This window comes from Prunus avium, chromosome 8 (genome assembly GCF_965620075.1).
Source record: "Prunus avium chromosome 8, drPruAviu1.hap1.1, whole genome shotgun sequence".
NCBI classification, from domain to species: Eukaryota; Viridiplantae; Streptophyta; class Magnoliopsida; order Rosales; family Rosaceae; genus Prunus; species Prunus avium.
Genome location: NC_142291.1, coordinates 6,432,527 through 6,458,190, shown reverse-complemented (window position 1 = coordinate 6,458,190; position 25,664 = coordinate 6,432,527). Strand labels below are relative to the sequence as shown.

The 25,664-nt window shown below is 35.8% G+C and overlaps 1 pseudogene; it reads left to right on the top strand.

Moving 5' to 3' along the window:
• The first annotated feature begins 8,633 nt into the window (after window positions 1-8,633).
• On the top strand, window positions 8,634-25,174 carry LOC110762188 (laccase-15-like; annotated as a pseudogene).
• The last annotated feature ends 490 nt before the right edge of the window (window positions 25,175-25,664 follow it).

Here is a 25,664-nt window from a genome sequence, read left to right as displayed (position 1 = left end):
ATATAGAGAATGGCAAGGTCTCAAGTCATTAAGTGTGGAGACACATCGATATGTGTGTAGGTGCTTGTAGAGGAACAAGTACATTGAACATGATCCAACACATGAGTTACGGCATGGAAGTCTTTACTCACACGTTATAGCATGCCAAATGGGTACTTAGTATGTTATGTATAATTAGTTTCAAGAAAAACTTTCTTTTTGTCCGCTCACGCTTTTTCTGTTTTGCGCCCCCAGGAATTAGATAGCTCAGAGTTCGGACAACCACATAAGCTACTATGGCATTGGTGAAGTTCTTGTAGTTCTACCTAGTAGGAAACTTCATTTTTCATTTTCGTTGTTTATTTGGAAACTAACTTTGTAAATTTTACTCCAGTAGTTGCTCTGATATTTCCCACTTATGACTGAATTTGAGGCCGGAGGCCATGTGAAATTTGTGTGTGCCTTATCTTGTATGTGTTGCCAGTTGGGATTATTAGATTGTCGTTATTTGCAGGTGTTAATTTGGGAAAAGTCCATTTTACAGGGGGGACTCTGCCGAAATTTCGGTATAAGTAGAGGTGCAACTCCAGCAACTCTAATGTAGTTTTCCGGTGACCGGAGGTGCAGGTGCACCTCCTTGCACTTGCACGGGTCGGCCACTAGCTGAGCCTGAGTACCTATTGAAGAACATGAGGACTAGATTAAATAAAGCACTTCAAACGAGAACTTTAAAACAAACACCTAGTCACTATGCCAAATTTCACTTTCAGCAACACTAGATAGGCATCGGTAAAGAGGGAAATCGATGCTATTAGTAGATTAGGCATCAATTTCATAAATAACGATACTAAACAGATATAAATACATCAGCACGCATTTTTATTTATTTATGACGATGCCTTTATTCCCCTTTAGCATCATTTACATAAATACAGATGCCTAAAGTGATTAGTTTTTATTTTATTTTTAAGAGGGTCATTTTTTGGTGATATACCTCTGATGCCTAAAGTCTGAGTCAATGCCTTAACCCAAAATTTTTACTCTCCCTCGCAAACTCACTCTAAAACTTTAGCTCCCTCTCAAACTCTAGCCCCAATTCTTCTAATTCCCTCTCAATTTTTTCACTCCCTCTGAAACTGTACCCTAAAAATTCATCTCCTGAACAAAACTCTCCTTCAGTCCCTCTAAACTCTCTCTTTGTTCTCTCTCCTCCATCACTGCCCCATTCTTGCTAAAACCCTCAGATGCTCAACCATTACGATTCACAGTGAGAATCATTCTTCCATTCAACGATTCTCAAGCCAACTCACACAATTTCTCAAGCCCAGACACTCAGACGGAAGTTTAAGTCGACGATTGTGTGATTTCATCTATCAGTTCGAAGCATTTCCCTTTTCCCCAAAATTTAGGGATTTGACCACACCCCACACCTCCTCTTTTGGTAAGCTTTTCTTCTCTCTTCACAACTAAAATTTAAGGTTAAACATTCTTCCTCTCAATACTGGGAAAATCTTCAAATTTTAGTAATCAGCACCAGATCAATTTTTATATATATATTTTTTATAGCTTTTTGTTGTGTTATGTTGCTAAATTTGTGATTGATTATCTTGGAGCCTGCTTGATGGTTTAATCTAATTCGGTGGCTTGGTTTATTTGATAATTTGATTCTATGGCTTTTGTATTTTCATGTAGAATTGAGTTTTGGGAATTTTAGTTTTTGATAGGTGTTTGCTTTCAGTCTAAGCTATAAACAAAATTGGGTTAGTAAAATACGTAGAGCTTGGCTTGGTATTGACCATTTACGTAATTCATCAAACAAAATTACTGCAACTCTCATATGAGAAAGATAGGTGAACCATTGCAAAGCTCATTGACTATGCAATGGGAATTGAATTGACATCACAAATTGCCACCATCAGTTTCAGAGTCTATGTGTTTAGTTTGTTATGTAATTCGTTTGACAAGTGGTTTTGCTATTTTCTAAGTATAATTTGTTAGTTTAGGTTTTGAATTTTTCTTTTATCTAAGATAGAACATTGATAAGTTTGGGTAGTTTGTTGGAAGTTGCAAATTTAAGGTGGGTTTTTAAACATTCCTTACATGTTCAATACACCTGAAGGTGGCTGTAACTTCTATTAGTAGATTAGCTTTTTATTTTTATTTTTACTAAGTTTCAATTTCTGTGTTTACTTTGTAAATAATATTGAACAGTTTTCTAGTCCAAGTTGACTCTGCCTTGCTTTGCTTCTTTTACTCTTAAACTAATATTCCAAGAGACCCTTGAAAGTTTGTTAGGCTGCCCATTACTATTTCTTTTAATTGTCGTGTCTATTTCTCACTACTACAAAAAGTGAAAAAGACGACTAGAAAAAGACGACGGTAGAAGAAAAAACCGTCGTGGATAAGTGACTTAAACAACTAAAAAATGGAGGTACTGTTGAATATTTTTTTATAACGACACACACAAATAAAAAAGCGTCATCTTATTAAAAAGGTTTTCTTCAGAGTTAAAATCTGACCAGAAAACAACGACAGCAGGTATGACAAGCGTCGTCTTTTAAAAATCAAGTGTCCTTTTTTTGGTAAAGACATGGTTGTTTTGAAAGAACTGTCGTCTATTATATGTAAAGATGACCGTTTTTTTTTTAAGAAGGGTCGTCTATTGTGAAGTAAAGATGACAGTTTTTTTTTAAAAAGGGTCATCTATTATATGTAAAGATGACGGTTTTTTTTTTTAAAGGGTCGTCTATTGTGAAGTAAAGATGACAGTTTTTTTTTTTAAAAAGGTCGTCTATTATATGTAAAGATGACGATTTTTTTTTTAAAAGGGTCGTCTATTACTTCTTGCCATTGCTTGTCACTTGAAATTCAAGCTTTATCAAATGGATGTCAAAACTGATTTTTTGAATGGTATTTTAAATGAAGAGGTCTATGTTGAGCAACCAAAGGGTTTTGAAGATCCACATCATCCAAATGATGTGTTTCGTTTAAAAAAGGCACTCTATGGTTTGAAACAAGCTCCTAGAGCTTGGTATGAGAGGTTATCCTCTCATCTTCTAGGAAATGGATATGTTAGGGGGTCGGTTGACAAAACATTGTTTGTCAAAAGATTTAAAAAAGATGTCTTGATTGCTCAAGTGTATGTTGATGATATTGTGGTTGGTTCTACCTCTGATTTGCATGTTCAAGAGTTTATCCATGTCATGACTAGTGAATTTGAAATGAGTCTTGTGGGTGAGCTTAACTACTTCTTAGGTCTTCAAATCAAACAAAGCCATGATGGGATCTTTGTTTCTCAATCTAAATATGCAAAAAATCTTGTGAAAAAATTTGGTTTGGAGGGTGCAAAATCTGCAAGAACTCCAATGAGCACTAGTGCAAAAATTCATAGGGACTTGCTTGGTAAAAATGTGGATCAAACTCTCTATAGAAGCATGATAGGAAGTCTTCTCTACTTGACTACCAATAGACCAGACATCTCTTATAGTGTTGGTGTGTGTGCTAGATTTCAGAGTGATCCAAAAGAGTCTCACTTGTTTGCTGTTAAGAGAATCATAAAATATGTGAGTGGGACTGTTGAGTTTGGGTTGTGGTATACCTATGACACTTGTGTCAATCTTGTTGGGTATAGTGATGCCGATTGGGCAGGTTGTAGTGATGACAGGAAGAGCACTTCCGGGGGGGTCTTTTATGTAGGCAACAACCTTGTTGCTTGGCATAGCAAAAAACAAAACTCTGTCTCACTATCCACTGCTGAAGCAGAGTATGTTGCAGCTGGGAGTTGCTGCACTCAACTTCTTTGGATGAGACAAATGTTGGATGACTATGGTCTTGCTCAATCTTGCTTTCTAATCTATTGTGACAACATGAGTGCTATAAATATCTCTAAAAATCCTGTTCAACACTCTAGAACAAAGCATATCGACATAAGGCATCATTTTATTAGAGAGCTTGTGGAAGACAAAATTTTAACCTTAGAGTTTGTTCCTTCTGAAAAACAACTTGCAGATATACTCACCAAGGCCTTGGACTTTCAGAAACATGTCACACTCAGACAGTCCATTGGCCTTTGCTCAATTGATTAATTAGCATGTCTGTTTCCTTGTCTTCAGCACATTTCAATTTCCCAAACAACATGTGTTTTATTGAATATGTCATGGTTTCATATCTCACCTCTCTGATAGTGTGAAGTTTGACTGCTTCTTGTGCTTTCCAGATTTGTGCACAACCCCTTTTCTTGTTTAGAGCTTTTAGTTGAGACTTACCTTGTGCTCTCTTATCCTCTTGGTGAGCCAAGTGTCTATGATTATTTTTTTGGACTATCATTGTTATTGTCTCTTAGCTTGTCTCACTCTCTTAGTCACTCTATTCAGATATTTCACATAAAAATAAAATTTCAAAAAACAAAAGGGAAGTGTGACCAATGTAGTCACGGCTCTAGGAAGGTATAAGGTGGTATGTTTGAAGCATCTAGAGCAAAGAGCCGTAAAATTGGGCCATTCAAGCACTTATGTCTGGGATGTGCAAGTGAATCAAAATAAATCTTACAATATTTTGTCTTTAGAGAGTGATGTTACTTGCTTTTTGAGTCTACTCTGATTATGTCTTCACTTTTCATTGTATACTTGTCTCTCCAAGAGAGATATGACCTCATCTTGTATGTCCTTTAGCTCTGAACCCCCTATTCCAAAATGTGTCATGTCTCTAAGCATTAGCTGCAATTCATCCTCTCCCTCTCAGCGCTGTTTGCTTATGTTCCTTGCATTTGATTTTTATTTTATTTTTTTTACTCATGTGCTTGAAGACTTGGTCTAGGATATTTTGCTGATGCATCTTTGATCACTTGGGTTATTTGTGAGTTCATACTTGTGGTTTTCGCCCAAAAACATGTCTTTCACAGGGTCAATTCTAAATATATTGCTTGTCATGCTGTTGCTTTCGTTGACTAGTCATCAATTTTATTTTTTTTTTCTTCCTACCCGGTACGCCCCTTTCGTTTTTAGCGGTTTTTTATATTTGGGTCAGTTTTTGTCTTTTCCTTTTTAGGTCTTTTTCCCCTCGTGTGTTTGTCTTTTTTTTCAGTTTCTCTTTCCGCCGCTTCAGTCCCTATCGAAACCCTTGTTTGAGTCCTCGAGTCTTCGTCTTTTTTTTTTTTTTTTTTTTTTTTTCTGTTAGGCTGTTCTTTTTCAGCCATTTTTTCTTCGAATCCTTTTTTCTCTTGGTCTTACGCCTCTCTCTTCTGTCGCTTTCTTCTCTGCCTCTTTTCCCTTGGGTTTTCAATTTTTTTTCCCCCTTCTTCTCTGTATTTCGACCTTCTATTCCGGCGTGCCATGTCTTCTTCGAATCCCCTCTCTTCTTCCAAGCGTCGCTCCAGGTCGACATCCTCTGTTCCTAGGGTTCCTAGGACCCAATCTTCTTCCTCTCCTCCTGTTGAGGAATCTTCTCCATTCGTGTCCCCTGAGGCTGCCTCCTTCTTTGCGGATGTTGTCTCTAAGAGGAAATTCGTGCTTGAAAGATCTTACCAGTTTGAAGCTCTCCCCTTGGTGGCTCAAGAATCTGCCACTCAGATTTTTGATCATTATCATCTTCACTCACTCAATGCTCTCTCTGGTAAGTTTAACTCCTCTGTTGTTATGGAATTTTACTCTAATTTCTCGGCTGAACCCATAGGGTCCAACTTTCAAGTTATTGTTAGGTCTGTGCCTATTATTCTGAAACCGTCTATAATCAATCGGTTGTTAGGTTTTTGTTCTTTCCCTGGTTTTAATTATGAGAAATTTGCTGTTGTCTCTTTTGAATATACGATTGACTTGTTTAAAACCATGGCTTATCCTGATCAGTCTATGCCTCTGACCTCTAAGGGCCTTCCTATTAAGTCGTATTTGTCACCTTTCTACAAGTTTCTCTGGGATTTTGTTAGGCATAATGTTCTCCCTACCGGGAACAATTCGAATCCCACCTTAGCTGCCTGCCAATTCATGATATCCATGGTGAATCATGATAAAATTCCCCTTGGAGATATTATTTATCATGCTATTCTTGGCAAGACTATCGGTCACGGAACGAAACACAAGGGAACTCTTATTTTCCCATCTCTTATTCAGCTTGTATGTGAGCATCATAGGGTGCCCTTTCTTGACTCGGATCAGTGGACTGCTCCCATTGCTCCTTTTGGCAAGGCCTCCCTTGCTCTTAGTCAGAAGGTTTCAAGCTCTTTTCTCTCCTCTGTGTCATCCGCTTCCGCAAATGCCTCTCTCAGAGCTGAGCTTGCTGCCAAGGAGAAGCACATCCAGCATCTTATGAGCCTCATTCCGTCTTCCTCTGCAGCTGCTGCTACTGCTAAAGTGGATCCTCAAGCTGCTCCTGCCTCAGAGGACTCTGATGCTTCTGCTGCATCTGATGAGTCTGCTGATTCTCTGGTTTTTTAGCTAGAGTTTTGATTAGGTTGTATCCTAGATAGGGGGAGTCTTTTTGGACTATTTGGATGGTTTATTTTGTTATCACATTGTGGGGTTAATGTGATCTTGGAGGGGTGTTCATTTTGGGCAGATTGGAAGTCTATGTTTGTACTTCCTTTGTTTTTGTTTCCCCTGTTTCTGTTTGGACAGTTTGTGCATCTTGTTGGGGGAGTTGTTGTTGTCTTGTTTTTTAACAACTGTAATGTGATTTGTAATCAATCTATGCTTTGTGTTCAAATCTGATTTTCTGCCTTCTGTTTATTTCCTCTATTTGCTGTTTTATTTCCTTGCCTTTTTGCTCTTTCCTTATCAACAAGGGGGAGAACAATCTCAACCCCCTTATTGCACATATTGCATATTGTTTAAACTTTAAAATTCTGAGATATAATATGCTTGTCTTGTGCTGGGAGTTTGGTTTCTGTTTTTGCAGGTACTTCATTTAAATCATCCTCTTAGGTTTGGTTTTGGGTTGAGTGTTCATGAGAGAGAGTGTTGTCAAGGAAAGCCAAAAAGGGGGAGATTGTTAATGTATGAATTTTGATTAATTCTTTTGGCTTCCCTTGACAATTTTGTAATAGGTCTTTTATATGTATTTATCAAAGCTCAAGGATAGATTAAGATTAGCATCTCTAAGTGTTCTTAAATCTCATCTATCCTATGGAGGTTCAAGCAATTTAACAAAGGTAAATCATGCATTGCATATCATGCATTAAAACTGTTTTCATAAAAGATGACTAGTCATCTTTGCTCAGTGCGATTTCCAGCTGGTTAACCATCTGTTTTGTCCTATTCTATTTTCTCTCTCAGCTGCCATGTGTCAGTCTGACCTAAGGGATTCTTTTGTCTGTAAAAGCAAGAAAATCCCTCATTTGGAAGCCGCCTCTTTCATGTGGAAGTTTTGGAAAGATTGGCTTGCCATCTTTCTCTTCTTCTTCCTCAAGAGTAAACCATATATTTCATCTATGAGTTTTTCTAATTGATTTCTTTTTGAAAAACTGCTTTTGAAATATGAATCTGCATCTAGCTATTTAAATCATTCTCTCATATAGATCTAGATCGGATTCATGACTAATTTCTTCAAGAGTATGGTTTCTTGAAGAAATTGGTCTTTCTCCCTTGAATCCAAAGTTTGGCTTCGTTCTAAGTTGGAGCTTGCAAGCTAGTGCCATGGGATGATCGAGCTGGAGAAGGAGCTGCCATTGCCATGATGAACTGAGCTTTGAGCTTTGCTAAGTTGGAGAAGAAGATTGCACAAAGGAGGTATAGCTCATTTTCCTAAATAGATCTAGGTTTTTCTTGAGCTTGCTTGTATTCCTTTGTAAGAATCTTTTTCTACTTAGTGGATTGCCTAGTTGGTTGATGACTTCCAGTTTTTCCCAATGGTGGGTTTCTGGGTAAACAAAATCTGTTTTGCATATCTGTAATTTTTCTGGGTTTCTGTTCTTGGTGGTTGACTAGTCATCTATATCTACTGTTTGCTGTTTACTTGATAATGACTTGATAATGATGACTTCACACACTTTCACCATAGTTGTTGCTAGCACAGGGGATGCCTAGATTGATGGGTCCTTCTGAGTGCCTAGGTTGTCACTAGTAATCTTCTAGGGTTGCAGGTACTTTGTGGCATGCTCTGTGTGTTCTCTTGATTGTTGAGTTGTTGTGTCTTGTTTGTTTAGTTAAATTTACCCCTTGTCACCTAAGTATCAATTTCACATCGCCATACTTTTTGACAAATTCACTAGAAATAAAGGTTGTTAGTTTTGTGCAGATTGGTGTAATGATTCATCATTGCTCTCCTTTTTCATTTATTTGTTCGTGATCTTAATGTTATGAATTGCTTGCTGACACTGAGTGTTTGACTAATTATAAATTTTTTCCCTATCTAATGTTAGAAAGCATGTACATGCAGAGAATTACTTAGCACTTTAAAAGCTGAATTCCCATTTGCCCAAGATATATATTGTTGTTAAGTGGGAAAAAGGTTTATATCCTTCATTCTCATTTACCCAATAAGGCAATGACATTATATTCTATTAACTGTGAAGCTTCCTAGGCCTTTGGTTTTTTCCTAGGCCTCTATGATCTCTTTCTTTGACTCCATCTTCTACTTAATTGATATAAATGCTTGCTGAAATTGATATGTTTAGCTTGTATTATATTTGTCTTTTATATGCATATTAGGGGAAAGAATGCAAAATGGCTTTCGGCGAAAAGGCAAACATTGTTGCAAGTGGCACAATAGTTGAGATTAATGTGCCAAACCAGTTGGTTCATAATGTTCCTTTGGAAAAGGGGAACATAAGAGTAGCTGTGAATTGTGCACTAAAGGGAGATGCTCCACTACCAATCTCTGTGAAAGGAATGTTAGAAACGTTTGGGGATGCCATTGGGTCGCAAGTAGCTAGGCCATAAGATCTTATTGTCTTTGATGATAAAGTGGTAAACTTCTTTTCTTTTAAGCTTGTTATGTTTTATTCTAACTAATATGCATGTAATTGTATATATATATATATATATATATAGGGTTAATTACTCAAATGATCCTCAAACTTATACCCGATTTACATTTTGGTCCATCAATTTAATTATTCATTCAAATGGTCCATCAACTCTATATTCTGTCAATGTTGCTGTTAAATGTAAGGGTAAAACCGTCCATAACAGTCCTAAGTTCTCCAAATAGGTGATAAAGTGGTGATATGATCGGTGCATATTTACATATCATTTTGTACCCTTCTAATTTATGATTTGGTTATGTTTTTGAGTTAAACTTGTGATTTTAATAAGTTTTGTGTTTGTTTCAGTGTTATAAGCTTGAGACTTACTAATTGCATTTTGGAGACAAGTTAGCTCAAAACGGTGTCTGCAGATCAGTCAACTTCACGGATTTGACTGTACTTGCTCAAGAAGAACCAGATGATGACCCATACATCATTGGAAAGATACGGAAGTCTAGTTTCTGTATAATTTTACGGTTCATGATTCCGAGTCTTCTAGAGAAAGTTATACATGTTTTGGCAACTTAAGGTCAAATTCGGCAGCATCTGCGTTACTGGGCCAAAAATCACATTTGAAGGGCTTTCCGATTTTTCCTTGAGTTGGGCTGCATATGCTTGGAAAGATAATTCAAAGAGCTTCAAGATCCATATTTTTCCAGATTTTTCAGATTGAAGCCACAAGCCCAAAACGAGCCCACAAGCTGGCTGCAATGCATTGTCATGCATGACATATGCATGATGAAGTGTTGTTGATTGTGGGAAAGTTTGGTGAAGCATATTCAATACCTATTTTTGAGTGGAATTTTGCAGCAGCCAAATGAATTAATTGAAGTTGAAGTGGATGATGCAACACTAAGCTTAATGACAAGAAGAATTGTTTTCAAAGGCAATAGTGTGTTAGGTGAATTAAGTGTTGTAAGTTGGTGAAGTGAGTGTGGTTAGTGAACTCTATTGTATAATTCAGATTTTCACTTCCCCTAGGCCTATAAATAGGGAAGTTCTCTAAGCTTGTAATCACACCCCAAGGGGGGGGAGCTCTCAAACACTTCTCTAGAGCTCCCTTCCCTTCTCTCCCTCAAATTCTCTTAGTTTCTCTTTCTAGTTTTCAATTGTTATAATGAGATCTTTGTGCTGAAATTCTCCTTAAGTTTTTCCAAGTTCTACTTAATTTTCATTGTTATGTAAATTCTTTTCTTTAGTTTCAAGTTTGATTAGTTTCCAAGTTTCAATTATGATTTTTGTTCTTATTCATTATGCTTATAAGTTAATATGCTAGTTTGAATGATTGATCACCATTTAGGCTTGCATGTTAGCTATCTTGGTTTGAATTAAGAGTAGACACCATGCTTTAATTCGAATTGAACTATGAATAGGAAGAGTATGTATGGACATTCGACAACAGAGATTAGATACATGCTTGGTTGTTTAAATTGTTCTTCTATGCTTAATGGGTTCCTAATGCTTAATTTTAGGTTAGACAACAAATGATCAAATTAGGGAATTAGGAACACAAGGTTATGACCAAACACCATGGCTTAATCATACTTTAGCTAGAATCAATCCGTTAATCTAATTGAACTTGGGAACTTATCTGCTTGAGTTAGTTATTTCTTTCTTCCTTGTTTTATTTATTTCCTTTCTTTTTCATTTCTGTTTTGTGTAGGGAAACTAAATTGGATCATTCAATCACCAATCCCTGTGGAATCGACCTCGCACTTACATACGCTAAACTACCAACGGTTCGTGCACTTGCGAGTATCACAAGTTGAGGATGCAGCTTAATCCATTTTGGTGCAGCTGAATCTACACAATATGATACATAGGTGATACAGTAGTGATATAGTGGTGATAAAGGGGTAATAGAAATTACTGTTTGTGATTACTCCTCTCTCTCTCTCTCTCTCTCTTCCCATTCCCCCATGATCACCACCCTCAAGCTCCAACCCCCAAACCTATCCCACAACCACCCTCCACCCCAGGCCCCATGAACCCAGAACCCCAACTCCTCCCCACCCTCCACCCAAGCCAGCAAATACAGAAAAAGAGAAAAAACAGACACCCCCACCCCCCCCCCCCCCCCCCCCCCCCCCGGCGAACCTAGAACCCCAAATCAACAACCATCCAAACCCTCGCCCCCTCCTCCCCCCGATTTTCTTTCGGTGTTGAGAGACAACCACCCACCACCCTCCTCCCTACCCAGCAACCACCATTTATCCACCAAAAAATATTCTCAAGACACCCAAAAATACAGCCATACCCAACCTACCCTCCCAGATTCCACCATAATAGAATCCCCACCCCACAAACCCCTCCCCCCTCTTCCCCCATTCTGTTTTTCACCCACAAACCCTAAACTCATCATTGCAACCAACCTACAGGTGCAAACAATGTGACTCTGTTGGTGCTTTTATTGGTGGGTGTGCTGCCCCTGGGTTATGCTTTAGTGTTCTAGAATCAGAAGCTCGTTCTGCAACATTTGCTTTGAAGTGGGCGGGCAGTTAATCTTGGGCAGAACAAAATCATTGTGGAATCTGATTCTAAGGTGCTTGTGGATGGGGTTGCTGGTAACATTCACAATGGGGCTTAGAATATTGCCCCAATCTTGGAGGAAATTAAGACTCTTTCCTCTAGTTTCTCTGAGGTGTGCTGGAAGTGGGCTCCTCAGAGTGTAAATGGTGCCGCTCACTTGGCTGCTAAGATAGGATCGCGAGCGGTGGAACCTGAGTGTTGGGTCGAGAGACCACCACCGTCTCTAGTAGGCGTGTTGGTGTCTGACGTCCTGCCTTGCCCCCCCAACTGTTTGATTTTTCTGTGGGAAACAAGTTTGCTGTGTCTGAGTTCCTAGTGTGTTCTTTGTGGCCCTGTTTCCACCTTGGTTTCGTTTATGGTGTTTTCTTTCCCTTTGTTTTTCCTTGCCTCTGTTTTTAAGGTTTCTATGAAAATTCAATTGACCAAAAGAAAAAACAGATGCAAACAATGTTGGAATTTTTGTTTTTTGTTTTCCAATTTATTGGTTTTTGAATTTGGAGAGAGAGAGAGAGAGATGAGAGGGGAAAAACACAAGGGGGGAGGGGTCTGTGGGGGAATGGGGGAGAAGAAATCGGAGGGAGGGGGGACTGGGTCTCATGTTTTTTTTTCTTTTTTTCTTCAATTTTTTCTAATTTTGTATTTATTTTAACCCTATTTTTATTCGTTAATTATGAAATGTCATATTTACCCTAAAATTTGGTTAAATCTAACAGAAAATTAGACGATTGGACCAATGGACCGAATAATATAGAGTTGATGGACCATTTGAACGAATAATTTAGTTTAGGGACCAAAATGTAAATCGGGTACAAATTTGCAGACCATTTGAGTAATTAACCCTAATAATTTTCATTGATTAAAACATTAAGGCTTGAAGGATAATCGATTAGCTGAGAGTTAAAAAATAGATGGTTCATATAAGAATCATTGATCCAATGGTGTGATCTGGTAGAATTTTGGTTTGAATGACCATTGATTGAGGACCTAGTTGCAAATGAATTATTGAATCATTGGACCATATTGAGGATTCTGCTCATGTATGCATCCATTTTGTTCCTTTTAAAAGCAATGAGACTCTGTGTGAATGACCATGGTCTAGAGCATGATCTCCATTTTGTTGGAAACGCTCTGGACTTCAAATCTTATATGGATAATTTGTTGAATTAACTATAAAGTTAATACCTTATATACTTGTATGTTTACTTACTAGTAGAGCTATTTGATATATATATACCAATCGAAAATGTTTACTAGTTGGTTAGAGCTTGGAACGCTATTGTATACATATATACTAAACCAAAGATAAAGCGATTGGGGGGGGGGGGAGAGAAAAGTTCGTGAATTATATTTGATTTCTTACCAGCCATGAGCATGAGATAAGATTGGGAAAGCTCAGGCGATTAGTCTTCGGGAACTTGTTGAGGTCCTCAACTTCCCTTTCAGAGTTACTTACAATATCTAATTGGACGTGTTCTGAAGTATATATAATTTACAGTCTTGTTGTCAAATCCAAAATTGTTTTCAGGTATAATTAAGGTAATTGTTTGCCGAAAAGAAAGGGTAAAACTGAGACTTGATGAATGATGCATGCATAGGCTTAATTAGCTGCTTATAGTGGGATTTTGCCCATTTATAGTGTTTTACGTACTGAAATAGGTAAGCATAGTTTTGAAAAAATTTAGCTGATCGATACAAGTTGAAAACCACAAAGGTCAAAGTTGTTGATCGCCAAAACATTAATATCAATTTCCAAAATTTTGCAGAGGTTCTCACTTTGACTTCAACACACGTATTTGTTTCCCAAATTAAGATTTCCATTTGGTCGAATAATTCCAAATAGACAAAATGATCCTACTAACCAACCTAATTCATTTTAGAATATAATGTACATAGCTGTGGACAATCAAAGATCAATCAAAGGCAGCATTAACATACACTCAGAAATTTTAAGCATCCTTCCTAATTGTAATTAATTTGCAATTAAGATGTGGATCCAAAGCAAGTAATTTGCATTTCTATTTTTAATTTTTTTATCAACGGGAATGGGAGATTTGAATTTGGATCCGGCATTGGGAAGAGAAATATATGTGATCAAACCTAAGAAATATTTTAACATTTTATACTGGTTTTGCCTCTCATTAAGAAAAAGGTCACACTCTCCACCACCTAGCTATTTGTCTAAGAGCTCGTTTGGTGTTTATGATTGAATTGGATTGGAAAAGTCATTAAATCTATAAGGTATGTTGAAGGAGGAAATGAAGGTAGAAGTGAATGATTTTGCTTTTTGGGGATTAGATGGGGTAAGTTTTATTCATGAGTAAACCATCTTCTACCTGCAACTTGGCCAAAAAAAAAATCATTTATTCCGTTAACAAGCTTTAAATATATGGAGTTATCATATCCAATCCAATTCTAGACCAAAAAGAAGAGCCCTAGGAATATAACTAACTAAGAAATTTTAAGCTGCATGTCCATCGTCTGAGTCCAAAAACTAATCAGATTGGAAGAGGACACTGCAAGGAAAACAGGTTTTTACTGTTAGAGTTTTGAGTGTGTGGGTGAAGAAATCACAGAAGAATGAAGGAGGAAGAACCAAAGAGAATTGGAAACTTGCTCTGCTATACGTGTAGCAGAGAATATGTATATTTCTATTCTGTTGTTTCTCTTTTTCTTCTTACAATCCTCACGCACTTGGAGTGAGGCAGTATATCTGTTAGGTACAGTGGCTGGATCCCTTACATCACAAGGTGATCTCAGCCGTTCAACTAGTCAACCAATGAGAGCCTTACACTTGGCCTATAAAACCTTAAAAGAAAACTGAATGCTAAATCTGCTAATCCTTAAGTCAGCTTAAGGCTTATAATTCAACATTTACGGCCGTCATTGAGCACTGTAAACTGAACTTAAGGGCTCTCATCATCAATTAAGATTAACTTCAATAAATTAGATAACGGTAAAACATTTCATTCAAATGCGTGTCATTGTCCATATACATCTTTTCCCTATTAGCAAACTCACTCCACTTAAAGAATTATAGACCTACAATACAATCTTTAGTGATAACTTCATCTGTTTAGAAACTCATTTCTCATTTAACTTCTTTCGATTATAACTTCTATAAATTAAACAAGCTAGAGTATGTTTTCAGATATAACCGAGTAGAGCAAGAGCAGAAGAAAAACATGATCAAGGTCGGAAAGAGGAACTCTGCCCTGCAGATTTTGTCATTGCTACTTGTCTTCCTAATTCACTGCCAAGCATCAACCCATTATAATTTTGTGGTAGGTGCATGCTTTCTTCAAGAACCTATTTTTCTTATTGTTTTTTGTTTTTTTTTTAAATGCTTTGCTTTAGGTGAAAGAAGCTACAAGAAAAACATAACTTAACCCTTTTTTTTTTCGAAGGTGAAAGAAGCTACATACACAAGGCTTTGCAGCACCAAGAAAATCTTGACAGTAAATGGAAAATTTCCTGGACCAGTTTTACAGGCTCATGAAGGTGATACAATCTAGGGCAGCCACAACATCACCATTCACCGGTAATATGTAATTTTGATAATATAATCCAATTTGACTTAATTTGATACTATAAATGGGTTGAGTCCCTTAATTTGGAGGGATTAGTTTTGGTAATTTTGTTGGCAGGCATGGAGTGAAGCCACCTAGGAATCCATGGTCAGATGGTCCTGAATACATCACGCAATGTCCAATTCAACCTGGGGACCAATTCACGCAAACGATTATATTTTTAGAAAAGTTGATAGAGGTCCAAAAATCCAACCAATAGTTGGGTATAGTCCTCGAATTATTGTTTGTTGATACAAGTCCTTTGACTAGTTTGCCATGTAGATTACATTCCATTTTTGACATGCTGACTCAATCTTTTGTATTTAACTGATTTGTATTTAAATTTTTTGTTCCTATTATATCCCTATTGTCTAAAACGGGTAAGATGAGGATTTATAAGCCATTAATGATTAGATTTCATCATGTAATTAAAGGAATAATTACATTTTGAATGTAAATGTCGGACCTATTGTACTCGTTTATTTCTTCATGAACTATTAATATTATTCTTAAATTTGATAATCCTATTCTTCAGGTACAATACCCTACTAACCATTGAACTTGATATACCTATCTAATAGGTATAGAACATATTTGATGCACCTCAGTACTAGGTAAAACACATATTGGATGTTCCTCAGTACTAGGTAAAACACATATTGGATGCACCTCAATGCCAGGTAAAACACATTTGTTTAAAAAAGAAGAAGTTATACCTCCATACTAGGTATATTAAAAAATTAACATTATGACAAAAAAATTCCATAAAGAATTTTGAAAAACTCAATATATTAATTTATAGCTAAAAGGTAGGTATATGCTACCAATTTAATAAAGCTACGAATATAGAATTCTAAAAAATATCATAATGTATATAGCTGAAATTTGAATTAAATAGGTTTTTAATCTGTGAGCCATGAAATCATCATTTAAATTGAATGTCATAAGCTTGATTGTAGGAGAAAACTGATATTTAAAAGTGGTATTTGCATGTACTTGCCATTTTCAACCAATGTCATATATTGTAAATGTCTCGAATATGGTGGCTACAAGGTTTGCTTACCTGGCCATACAATTGATTTGGAGGACCGCAATTGAAGAGAGTCCAATTAGTGTCCTGCATCCATTGTATGTAAATGAAAATGGACCCATATCTAAGAAGCCCTTATATTTTCTAATGAGGAAGGAACGATCTGGTGGCACGCACACAATGACTGGGATCGAGCCACAGTTCATGGCGCAATCTTTGTGTATCCAAAACGTGGAGCTAGCTATCCTTTTCCCAAGCCTCATGAACAAGTGCAAATAATATTCGGTACCATGCGTGAATTTGTATTCATATAATCATGTGTTATACTCAACATGTGTAATTAAGCTTGGATTTAATCAATTCGTTTGTCCAAGTGATCGATTTAATCTTCAATACGGTACCAGATTAACTTTAACACCGTGTTTGGAGGCATCAATATTTTAAGGTCACTTTTAACATCATTCCAAGAATGATCGATTCACACATGAGGAAGAATATGTTGAGCACTAGTCAAACATTTTTTGAGTAGCTAAGTTCAAATAAGCTTGTTTAAAACGCAGGTCAGTGGTGGAGGAGAGATGTTATGGAGGTATTGGAGGAATTCATTAGAACTGGAGGAGCTCCGAATGTTTCCGATGCTCACACGATCAATGGTCAGCCGGGAGACCTCTATCCTTGCTCAAAATCCGGTATAGACATTTTTATTATAAATCTCTCCGTAAAATTATCCTCATTATCAATCAAGTCTTGTACTTTTCAAATTTCTTCATCAAATCCACTTCTTTTTGCAGAGACATAGACATTCAACCTTGTGGATCAAAACAAGACCTATCTACTCCGTATAGTAAACGCCGCAATGAACACCATTTTCTTCTACTCAATTGCAAACCATAACCTCACAGTGGTGGGAGTAGATGGAAGATACACAAAGCCGGTGACAATAGATTACATGCACTACTACAAAAAACACTTTGCGCGACGAAATAATTTTGTTGCGCAAAGCACTTGCGCGACGAAATTTTGGTCGCGCAAGTTCTGTCGCGCAAAGATCGTAAAGAAAGGTTTTGCGCGACGAAATTTTTTTTTTTGTCTCGCAAAGATACTTTGCGCGACGAATACTAACGTCGCTCAAAGATACTTTGCGCGACGAATACTATCAACTTTGCACGACGAATATTAATTACTTTGCGCGACGAACAATATTATTTTGCGCGACGAAAGTTAATGTCGCGCAAATCTTTGCGCGACGAAATATTCAATTTTTTTAAATTTTTGTTTTTTTAAAATTTTTAATTAAAATAAACTAGTTTAATAGTTTGCTCGACGAAATATTTTGTCACCCAAGGTTTTTGACATTTTTTATTTATTATTTCTCTTATATCAATTTCATTATATTAATTTTTCAAATTTTTACTTTTTAAATTTAATTTAATTGTATGATTTTATTTTTTTTAATTACTTTAATTTAAATTGAAATATTCAAAATAAAATTACATATGAAAAATAGTGGTCAAATTATCCAATATATATAATATTCAAAATGTACACATAAATTAACAAAGTACAATAATAAAATCTACAAGCCTATTGTGGTGATTGTGGCGGAGGATATGTTTCGATAGCGTCCAAATCCTCAACTTTAGCCGTCAAAGTCTCGACGATTCCCTACAAAAAAAAAAAACAAATATTGTCAAATAACAACAAAATAACAAAAAATTAGAATAAACTCAAAACTAACTCCAAAAACACATATTAATGAAAAAAAAAATTAAAGTTTGGAGAGAATATACCTTTTGGCAAGATTTTGAGTGAGTGAGAATGAGAGGGAGAAGTGAGTGTGAGAGAATAGAGAAGATAGTGAGAGAGAGATGAAAGAGTGAGTGAGAGTGAGAGATGATGAAAAGAGAGATAAGAGAGTGAGTGAGAGTGATAGATAGTGAAGAGAGAGATGAGAGATTAAGTGAGAGGAGTGAGTGTGAGAGAAAGGGTAGGATTTGGGGAGAAGGAAAGAGAGAGGAGAGGTAAGAGTAGAAGACATTGAGAAAATGGTGGAGGTGTTATTTTGGTTTTAAAAACCGTATCACTTTGCGCGACGAAACAATATATTGGTCGCGCTAAGTTTCGAAAATTTTTTTAAAAAAAAATTCCAATTTTTGGTGCGCGCCCAAATTTTTAGGGTTTTGCGCGACGAAATTTTGGTTGCTCAAAGTTTTGCGCGACCACAATATTCCCGCTTCCCATTTTTGGTACCCGCCCAAATTTTTCGGGTCTACTTTGCGCGACGAACTATATATTGGTCCCGCAAAGTCGTAATTTTTTTTAAAAAAAATTCCCATTTTTGGTACCCTCCAAATTTTTAGAGTATACTTTGCGCGACGAACTACTATATATTGGTCGCGCAAAGTTGGAAAAAAAAATTATTAAAAATTCGCATTTTTGGTACCCGCCCAAATTTTTCGGGTATACTTTGCGTGACGAATGACTATATATTGGTCCCGCAAAACTTTGCGCGATGAACTTTATATTGGACCCGCAAAACTTTGCGCGACGAACGACTATATATTTGTCCCACAAAACTTTGCGCGACGAACTATATATTCGTCCCGCAAAGTCGTAATTTTTTTTTTTTAAATTCCCATTTTTGGTACCCGCCGAAATTTTTAGAGTATACTTTGCGCGACGAATTATTATATTGGTCGCGCAAAGTCTTAAAAAAATTTAAAGCTACTAATAAATATATATACTATTCAATTTCTTAAGTGTTATACGTACAAAATAAACAATTTTAAAGCTACTCAACGATCCAACCGTCAAACTTGTTTGTTTATAATTCGAGATCATATACGCCAAAATTCAGAAAAAATAAACATTAAGAGATCAAGTAATGGGACAAAACATTTCGACGGTTATAAAAGAAAAATCAAGATTTAACGGTTATTTCAACTCTGATTTTGATGATTTTTTACAGCTACACTCCTTGACCCTATATGAATACAATGACTGCATTCGATCATCAATTGAAAATATTTACACTAGTGGATACCACAAAATCTTATGTTATATTTAATGAAAGTATAAATAAACTCTTAATTGTTAGTGAATATATTGTTTTGATGGCATACACATTCTACGAAACTAGTTTCAACGATCCAACCATCAAACTTGTTTGTTTACACATCGAGATCATATACGCCAAAAATAAGGAAAAAAAAAATTTTAGAGATCAAGTAATGGGACAAAACATTTTGACGGTTATAAACGAAAAATCAAGATTTAACGGTTATTTCAACTCTGATTTTGATGATTTTTTTACAGCTACACTCCTTGACCCTATATGAATACAATGACTGCATTCGATCGTCAATTTAAAATATTTACACTAGTGGATACCACAAAATCTTATGTTATATTTAATAAAAGCATAAATAAACTCTTAATTGTTAGTGAATATATTGTTTTGATGGCATATGCATTCTACGAAACTAGTTTCAATGATCCAACCGTCAAACTTGTTTGTTTACACTTCGAGATCATATACGCCAAAAATCGGAAAAAATAAACATTCAGAGATTAAGTAATATGACAAAACTTTTCGACGGTTATAAATGAAAAATCACGATTTAACGGTTATTTCAACTCTGATTTTGATTATTTTTTACAGCTACACTCCTTGACCCTATATGAATACAATGACTCCATTTGATCGTCAATTTAAAATATTTACACTAGTGGATACCACAAAATCTTATGTTGTATTTAATGAAAGTATAAATAAACTCTTAATTGTTAGTGAATATATTGTTTTGATGGCATACGCATTCTACGAAACTAGTTTCAAAGATCCAACCATCAAACTTGTTTGTTTATACTTCGAGATCATATACGCCAAAAATCGGAAAAAATAAACATTCAGAGATCAAGTAATAGGACAAAACTTTTCGACGGTTATAAACGAAAAATCACGATTTAACGATTATTTCAATTTCGATTTAGATGATTTTTTACAGCTACACTCCTTGACCCTATATGAATACAATGAACCAATTTGATCGTCAATTTAAAATATAATACATTTAAAATATTATATTTTTCTAACAAAATAATTTTTTTTATTTTTTTATTTTTATTTTTGTAAAGACTTTGCGAGACGAAATTTAGAAATTCGTCGCGCAAAGTCATGCAAAGATTTTTATAAAAAAAATTATTTTATTTATTTTTGTAAAGACTTTGCGAGACGAAACACACTTCGTCGCGCAAGATTTTGTGCACCGAATTTTATTTTTTCGTCGCGCAAAGTCATGAAAGATTTTTACAAATAATTTTTTATTTTCTTTATTTTTGTAAAGACTTTACGAGACGAACCACACTTCGTCGCGCAAGACTTTGTGCACCGAATTTTATTGTTTCGTCGCGCAAAGTCATCCAAAGATTTTTAAAAATAATTTTTTATTTTGTTTATTTTTGTAAAGACTTTACGAGACGAACCACACTTCGTCGCGCAAGACTTTGCGCGACGAATTTAAGTGTTTCGTCGCGCAAAGTTTTGTCGCGCAAAGTGACTTTGTGCGACGATTTGTATTTCGTTGCGCAAAATTTAGTCGCGTAAGACTTTGCGTGACAAAGTTTAATTTTCGTCGCGCAAAGTCACTTTGTGCGACGAATTGTGTTTCGTTGCGCAAGGGGTTTTTTTTACTAGTGATAATTTCACCCGGAGAAACCATAGATGCCTTGTTAATCACCAACCAGCAAGTTGGTCAATATTACATGGCTGCTAGGGCTTACTCAAGCACTCCTCTTATTCCCTTCGACAACACCACAAGCACAGCAATAGTAGAATATAAAAATATTGGGAATAATTTTACTCCATTTTCTTCAACACCTCCATTGCCTACCTTCCTTATTATAATGACACAAATGCATCTTTGTGAAACCCCATATTTTTAATATTTCATAAATTAATTGTATAGTAAGTTACGTAAAGATAGCTATTAACTAATAGCCATTCAAATGTTATTGCATGGTTTTATTTATTTCAGCACTATTTATCATTATTATTATTATATATATATATATATATACTTACTTTACAAAAACTATTAGAAAAACATATATGCTTACTAAGCATTGTTGAAAACTAACGTGTTGCATGGTGGTGTCCTCAAAATCCATTAAAGCTTGAGGTGTAATAATGGTAGTTATTCCTATATATAAAAACTTGTTAGGAGAGTGCTCACAAAGCACTCTACCAAGCCAACGCAAAAGGCTATTTGGGAGTCTAGGAACTTGTAGAATGATTAAGTGGCACAATATTAAGCTTCCTCTAACCGACTCTAGTATACTATAAATAGGTCTACTCAATAGTTCATTGATCATAGGTACTTCAAGTATGTTAGTCTCCTAAAAATCCTAGACGGAAGAAAGAAAGAGTTAAGTGAGGTGAGATTTTGGAGAAGTTCAAAGTATTTGAGCTTACAACTGGGAGTTATACAATAGCTTTGGATTTGAGGTAGGGGTTCTTTCTTGGGGAGGTTCTGCATAAATTGATTTAATTAAATATTGTGAACACTATATTATGCTTGGTAATATTGTTTGATTATTATTCTTGATATTAGGTGTTTACATAATTGTCAATTATCATTATAATTTGATTAATATTGACATGTTCATATGTTGTCGGTGGTGGTTGGAATTTTTGGGTTGATAAGGAAATTATGGAAAAGAGGATAATGGGAAGAATCTTTTGTGTAGTTGAGTCTAACCATTGTAGGGACCAAGTTCAGGCGAGCCTGTGTGCACAGTAGATTAGGAAATCGGCGGTATAATTGTCGATTGGGTGATTTGGGCTTGGAGATCAATGGTATGGACAAGATGACTAGCAAAAGGGGAATTATGGGATGATTGAAATGGGTGTTAGTTTATATAATGGGGCATTCGGAATCACAGTGGTAAAATGCATGGTATGGGACATGCGGATTTGCTTGCCCTATTATATAGATTAACGGGTTGGGTAGAATTGAAGTTCCTTCATACATTGCATAAATTGTACATTAAAAATCTCACTAATCATATAGGGCCCCTACTGAGCATGTAATGCTCACCCCTTAATGAATTTATTGCAGGTTTTGAATCTGAAGTTTAGTTGTGACAAGGAAACAAGAAGAATGAGTTGCAGATAGTTTTGAATGTTTTGTTAAGAGTTTGTATTTTCCTGAAATTTTGCTTGTAAAATTACAATGTAAATTACTTTAGTTTAAATAGAAGTTTTATGTTTAATTCTCATGTTTCTTGCTATTTAAATGTTAAACTTTAGTTTTCCTTTTACCTCACACTCTCAATAATTAAGTAAATAAATTGGGGTGTGACAATCTTTCACTTTCTTTGATAGCCTTAAAAGCCTAGCTAATGAACACCACCCAATTGATGTCCCAATAAAGATTACCAATAGATTAGTCTCCACAGTTTCAATCAACACATTCTCATGCCCAAACAATTCATGTGCAGGACCAAACGGGACCCGCCTCGCTGCTAGCATGAACAATATAAGCTTCGTAAGCCCTACAACAATAGACATTCTAGAAGCCTATTATTACCATATTCATGGGATTTATAAAATGGGTTTCCTAGATTTTCCACCTCCGGTATTTAATTTTACAGGGGAAAACCTACCCCTCTTTTTACAAGTTCCAAAGAGAGGGACAAAGGTGAGGGTTTTCAAATATGGGTCAATTGTGGAACTTGTTTTTCAAGGGACAAACTTGGGTGCACCAATCATCCAATACATTTGCATGGGTTTAGCTTCTACATTGTTGGATTGGGGTTTGGGAATTTTGCCAATGATAAGGACCCATTAAACTATAATCTCATTGATCCTCCTCTTAGGAACACTTTCACTGTGCCCATAAGGGCAGTTCCAGTAGCCCCCTAGGGCTCGGGCTGGGGGGCGGCAAGAGCCCAAAAGTGAGTTCCAGCAACACAGGCTGGCCCGGGCAAGTGGTGGGGTCCATGAGCCTGGGCTGGCCCGAAGGGGGAGGGGGCCCGAGCGACAGCCTGCGGGCTGGATGATGTCAGCGTGCTACAGTGCCGCCAACAGCTCTCTGCCAAGTGTCGCGTTTTGGGCTCTCCGATCAGAATTTTTCCTCCAATCCAACGGCAGCCAATTTTTGTGCAATAAAAAAATGAAAAAAAAATTGAATTTTTTTTAAAAAATACCCAAAAATTATGTAATTTTTTTCTATAAATACCTACCAAAACTCTTCACTTTCAACACCAAATCCTCATACATTTTCTTCTACTTCTACTATTATTCACTTTTTACTCAAGTATTGACAAGTACGAACCCAAAAATTTTATCCGAAAATATTGTCCAAATTAATTGTTTAGGTAAACAAATTTGTGAAAAAAAATATAAAAAAATGAATAGTGTTCGCCCTTTGCCATGGCAACTGCTGGAAACACACTTAGCTTTTTGCAAGGGCAGCCACTATTCATGTGAATAGTAGCTGCCCTAGCCCCCCCCTTGCCATGGCAAGGGGCTAACTGCTGGAAGTGCCCTAAGTGGCTGGGCCGCCATCAGATTCCATGCCGACAATCGGGGTAAGTATATAGGATATGCCCTAACATTAATTATTAATTGCTATCTAATATATTTGTGTTTTTTTTATTTTTCCTAAGAAGTAGTTAGTAAAATACTGAACGAGAAAAGTACAAATAAAATACGTATGTGTTTTATTCGGCAAAATTTTGGCAAGATACAACTGAAAAGTTTGGCCACTATATATTTTTAATAATTTATTTACATTTTTATTCAATAATATGTGAAAATATGTGTATAATACGTGAATTTTGTCTGTATTAATTATTCAAACTTTTATTAAAAAAAAACACGTGTATCAAACATAAAAATACATATGTACGTGTATAATACATGTATTGTACGTGTATAAAAAATTTATGTATTTCACAGAGTCTTTAAGACGTGTACAGAAAACGGAAGTATTATTGAAAAATACGTACGTGCGTGTATAATATGAGTATTAAATGGGAAAATGCTAACAGGTAAGAACATTAGATTAGTCAAGAAATTGTTACATCGATTACCAAATATATGGTTGGTTTTTTGTTTGAACTTGGAATCTTTTTCACTATTGCAAAAAGCCCTAGAAAGACCAAGAATTAGTTTATCACTTTAGATATGGATAGAAATAGAAACAACTAAACAAAAGAGGCTAGTTAATCCAAGTTGTTATTTCTTTTATTTTAAATTATTTTTATTTATTTATTTACTTTGTAATCTTTTTTCTCATTTACCTGATAAAACAGGAGTATAGTTTTTGCACTGCCATTTGGAGCGTCACCTAACTTGGGGAATGAATTCATTGTAAAGAACGGAAAAAACAAGAAGGAAAGGTTGCTGCCTCCGCCACCAAGAATGCCATTAATTAAGACTTTGTCCGAAATTGGCTTCGTCATTGCCCTTTTTTTTAAATTTAAAAAAAAAACATAAAATAAAGAGTTGGATATCATAGCATTTCATACAAATAGCTTTTATTGTAATGGAAGACAATCGATTAGTTACAAAACAAATTTTTTATTGATTCCGAATAACTGAACTACAATAAAATTGTGTAACATAATGGAGCGAATTGTGTAAGAATAATGCTAGACACACGAATTTGTAAACTTTAAAAAATTCAAAAAATTGCGACTATTTAGTAATCCTTAAAGAATCCACAACCTTTAGTAAAATTGCTATAAATCAACAATCTTCTCATGTAATGTTGTAGCTTCATAGCATACGACGTACTTCTTCAGGATACATCACCCTCCAGAAAGAGAAAGATGTATATCCTGAAGTAGACTTCCTTGTGTCTACACATCAACAAAGTCCGAATCTGAATATCCAACCACTTCTGAATGTCAGAATGTATGTACATGAGCCTATACAATCCATGATCCCTTGCACATATACCTCAAGACCTTATTAGTACATTTCTGGTGCTCAATTTCAATGTCCCTTTCAGATTTATTAACAATATCGAAGTGGAAACAGTAGCTATAGCTAACAATTTTGTAGTCGTAGTCAAGCATATACATCATACTTATCCAAAAGCATAGGCTTAACTGCTTAAAGTGGATTATTAATATTCCTGCTTAAAGTGGGTACTAAAGCTACCATCAATTTCTATGGTAGACAACTAGACATTCTCAAAATGCTAGTTGATAGCATAAATGTCAAACATAGCTGAGTCTGCATTACTATCATTGAAAATGAAAGAGGCCAAAGTTGATGGTCTAAACATCAAAACAATTTCCAAAAGTTTTGCCCGATGAAGATTTCTAGTTCGTCCTATATAGTTCTACCCCCTACCATCAACTCAACCAAACCAATCCCTTTCCAAATGGTTCAACAATTCGAACCAAATTTGTGAAACACAAAAAGTCATGTTCGTGATACTAAAAGCAGTAAACATTTAATTCAATTGCGTGTCAGTTTTCCATAATGGTTTCCCTGTTAGTCAGGTGATCCACTGAATTAAGGAATCATTCCTATCACATCCATCAAACTATCGGTGCCCTTAACTTCATTCTGTCATTATCTTTTTCT